The following is a 4,963-nucleotide window of genomic DNA, read 5'->3' as shown; positions in this document are numbered from 1 at the left end:
TCCAGCGATGAAGGAAGTGGTTAGAAAGGAGGTGGTAAAACTTTTGGACGCAGGGATGATCTACCCAATATCTGATAGTTCATGGGTGAGTCCAGTTCATGTGGTGCCAAAGAAAGGTGGAACTACCGTTGTTAAGAATGAAAAGAATGAGTTGATTCCCACAAGGACAGTTACAGGGTGGAGAGTCTGTATTGACTACCGAAGACTAAATCTGGCAACAAGAAAAGATCACTTCCCGTTGCCTTTCATCGATCAGATGTTAGAAAGGTTGGCGGGTCATGAATACTATTGTTTCCTCGATGGCTACTCGGGGTATAATCAAATAGCTGTTGCACCAGAAGACCAAGAGAAGACCACATTTACATGTCCTTTTGGTATTTTTGCTTACAAAAGAATTCCATTCGGGTTATGTAATGCCCCGACCACATTTCAAAGATGCATGCAGTCTATTTTTTCCGATATGCTTGAGAAGCATATGGAAGTATTCATGGATGATTTCTCGGTTTTTGGTAAGTCTTTTGATAATTGCTTAACAAACCTTGCTCTTGTTTTAGAAAGATGCCAACAGACCAACTTAATCCTCAACTGGGAAAAGTGTCACTTCATGGTGCGTGAAGGTATAGTCTTGGGCCACAAAATTTCTCATAAGGGAATAGAAGTTGATCAAGCCAAGATAGAAGTCATTGCAAAATTGCCTCCTACCCTGAATGAAAAAGGTATTCGAAGTTTCTTAGGGCATGAGGGTTTTTACCGTAGGTTCATAAGAGACTTCTCAAAAATAGCAAAACCTTTAACTACACTTTTAGTTAAGGACAAAGCTTTTATTTTTGACAAAGAATGTGCCGTAGCATTTGATACACTAAAGCAAAAATTAGTGTCGGCACCAATTGTTGTAGCCCCGGATTGGTCTCTACCTTTTGAGATCATGTGTGATGCAAGTGATATTGTAGTGGGGGCGGTTTTGGGACAGCGTAGAGAAAAATTGTTACATGTTATTTACTACGCTAGTCATGTGTTGAACCCTGCACAGATGAACTATGCAACTACTGAAAAGGAGTTGTTAGCGGTTGTTTATGCCTTTGATAAATTCAGGCAATATCTGTTGGGTTCTAGAGTCATTGTTTATACTGACCATGCTGCCTTGAAGTATCTTTTTGCTAAACAGGACTCTAAGCCAAGACTGCTAAGATGGATCTTACTCCTTCAAGAGTTTGATGTAGAAATTCGTGACAAGAAAGGATCTGAGAACACTGTGGCCGATCACTTGTCTCGAATGTCACCTATTGAAGAGACAGAAGCCACGCGCCCAATAAAGGATGAGTTCGCAGATGAACATATCCTCGCTGTTATTGGTGTACCTTGGTTCGCCGACTATGCGAACTATTTGGTAGGTGGTATTATCCCTGATGATTTTGACTATAACCGTAGAAAAAAGTTTTTACATGATTGCAGGTTCTACTTGTGGGATGATCCTTTCTTATACAAGAAGGGTCTCGATGGTTTGATTAGAAGATGTGTACCCGAAGAGGAACAACGAGATGTGCTAAAAACATGCCATGACTCAGAATATGGCGGACATTTCAGTGGTGATAGAACGGCGGCAAAGGTCTTACAATCTAGGTTATATTGGCCCACATTATTCAAAGACGCTCAAAGCATTGTGAAAGAATGCGACAGGTGTCAGAGAACGGGGAATATTTCAAAAAGAAATCAGATGCCTCAGAAGGGTATACTTGAAGTGGAGTTGTTTGATGTGTGGGGTATTGATTTCATGGGACCTTTTCCACCATCACATGGGAAGAACTACATCCTTGTAGCGGTGGACTACGTCTCCAAATGGGTTGAAGCAGTTGCTCTTCCTACAAATGATGCCAAGGTGGTGGTGAATTTCCTCAAGCACAACATATTCTCCAGATTCGGTGTCCCCCGAACACTCATAAGCAATGAAGGTACTCATTTCTTGAATAAGTTGATGGAGAATCTGCTGAAGAAATATAATGTGAAGCACAAGATTGCAACAGCTTACCACCCTCAGACTACTGGTCAGGTCGAGGTATCGAACAGGCAAATCAAGCAGATTCTCGAAAAGACTGTGAGCGCCTCAAGAAAAGATTGGGCTATGAAGCTTGACGATGCATTATGGGCATACAGGACTGCATTCAAAACACCCATAGGCATGTCACCCTATCAGTTGGTTTATGGTAAAGCTTGCCATTTGCCACTCGAGCTTGAACACAAGGCATTTTGGGCTTCTAAATTCCTCAACTACGATATTGTAAAAGCCGGTGAGTCCCGTATCCTCCAACTACATGAGTTAGAGGAATTTCGAGATCAAGCTTATGAAAATGCTAAGATGTACAAAGAACAAACAAAGAAGTGGCATGATCAAAGAATCATCAAGAAGGACTTTTGGGAAGGACAACTAGTGTTGTTGTTTAACTCGAGGCTGAAGCTGTTTCCTGGAAAATTGAAGTCAAGATGGTCAGGGCCGTTTGTTGGCACAAAGTATTCCCACATGGTGCAATTGAAATTAAAAACCAAGCCAATGGGGACATATTCAAAGTAAATGGACAGAGGTTGAAGCCCTACTACGCTGGGCAGGAAGCTGGATCAATTGAGCATGTGCGTCTCACTTAATGAGGTAGACGTTTGTCGAGCCATGCGACGTTAAACGAAGCGCTTAGTGGGAGGCAACCCACTATTTTTGTTATTAACAGTTTTCTTTGTTTATTGTTTTTGTTTTGTAGGTTGTTTTTGAAACACGGCTATCAAGGAGTGAAAAGAGCAGAAAACATAAAACGGGAAAAAAAATTTTGAGCACAGTGCCTGACACGGTCTGGCCGTGTTGGCTGACATGACCGTGTCACACTGATCAAAAAATTTGAAAGCAAAAATTGGTTTTCCAGACCCGGACACGGTCTGACCGTGTGAGCTGACACGACCGTGTCAGCTGGGTATAATTTTTCAGAAATAAAAAAGGGATTTCCAGACTCGGACACGGTCTGACCGTGTCACCTGACACGGCCGTGTCAGCGAGTCAGAATTTGAATTTTTTTTTCTGGCTTGGGGGTCCCGCGCGCCCCACACCAGTAACCCTACTTTTCTCTTTCTCTTCCTTCACTTTTCTCCTTCTTCCTCTTTCTTCTCCCACAAAAACCACCCACCTCCATTAAACCTCCAAAAAAAACCTTCCTCCACCTCTCCAAATATTCGTTTTTCCCCACACCCACTTCACAAAAAGTGATCCATTCATTGTTCTCCATCTACCTACGGTGGCCGTTTTCACTAATTCGAATTTTGAGTTTTTGTGAATTTTTCAGGTGCCCAAAATGCCCCCGAAGAATGTTTCTAGACGAAGGCCAACCGAGGATGGACCTTCGAGACCTCCAACTCGACCACGGAGGAATGTTGAACCGGTGGCTGAGCCGGGTAATGAGAATGCTCATGGGATCACCTTCACTCACCCCGCCCATGAAGTCCGGTATGCAAAACATAAGGATCGACGGTTAATTCCGAACAGGTATATGTGTCCCTCTACTTTAGCTGAATTGAGTTTGTCTGAGGATGTTCATAGACTGTTGAACAAAATAGGGCTGTTAGATTTTATGTTGCGTACCACACCCACTTATGAACGGATCATATTAGAGTTCTTGAGTACAGTGGAGTACGAGGTCCATACGGACTGGGAAAGAAGACTCCCTATGTGTACCGGTGCAATCACTTTTCAGTTATTTCAGACTCAGCACCGGTTAACTCTAGAGGAATTAGGTGCTATCCTTGGTATACCCGTTGATGGACCGGGAAAATTGCCTAGTGATTTTGAACCAGGAAGGTTTTGGGGTAAGATCACCGGAACAGAATATATCGCTAAAGACGCGAAAGCTTCCCGGATTCATAATCCATGTTTCCGTTATGTGCAAAAATGCTTGGCTTATTCTATGTTTGGCAGGGGTGACAGTCAGGGCGTTATCTTGCAAACTGAACTTTTTCTTATGTCACATATGGTCTCGGACACTCCTGTGAATGTGGCGGCTTTTGTGGCTGCACATTTGAGCAAAGTGGGAAAAGCGGTTTCTGGTGACATTTGTGTTGGGGGTATCATCACTCAAATAGCTAGATTCCTCGGCTATGATCCGGTGGAGCATCATCATGAGCCCGTGGCAGGTATGACTAAATTAGATATGCTTGCTTTGATTAACCAACTTGTGATACAGATGAATGGAACTACTTACGAGTACAAAGTTGGGAAAACGGTGGTCATGACTCTTCCAAACCCTGACCGAACGTCCACCCTTAGCGAGGAGAATTGGCACTATCGGGAAATTTTTAGGAGCAATTATCAGTTTCAGCGGAATGAAGAAAGTGAACACCTACAAGGAGAGACGGGTCAATCATCACAAGGTGGTAACCAATCTTCATCTTTCACAAGTGAAGAATGGACTTGGATACACGGAGAATTCGCCGATCTCAGAGGTGAGCAGGCGCGCCAAGGTTTGGAGTTACACCGTCAAGGGGCTGAACAAACCCTTCAAGGCTTGATGATGACGGAGATGCATAGCATGATGCAACAATTGATGTTGCATTTTCCTCCTCCTTCTCCTCAGTAGGATGTTCCGTAAGTCCTCTCCGGCGTGTACGAAAACATTGGGGTCAATGTTTAGTGCAAGTGGGGGAGGGATTTTTATCAGTATTGTTTTCTTGTTTTAGTATTTCATTTTAATTTGTTATTGTCTGAAGTTTTTCTTTTTAGTTGTATCAAAAGTGTAACAGGATGAAGATTGGTGTCGAAGGCATGAGTTGATGGGTGGTGAATGGGAGGAAGACACAACCAAAAGCTAATGTCTCAAGGGCACTTTGGAAGTAGATGTAGCCGAAAATGTCGGACACAATGTGGTGAACGGAATTGAGCAGTTGAGTGACGAAATCAAGCCGGAAAGAGAAGTCACACGACATGAAGGGTGTG

The sequence above is a fragment of the Vicia villosa genome, linkage group LG2 (assembly GCF_029867415.1).
Source record: "Vicia villosa cultivar HV-30 ecotype Madison, WI linkage group LG2, Vvil1.0, whole genome shotgun sequence".
Lineage (NCBI taxonomy): Eukaryota > Viridiplantae > Streptophyta > Magnoliopsida > Fabales > Fabaceae > Vicia > Vicia villosa.
The sequence above is the reverse complement of the archived record's forward strand: the minus strand, read 5'-3'. Positions refer to the sequence as shown.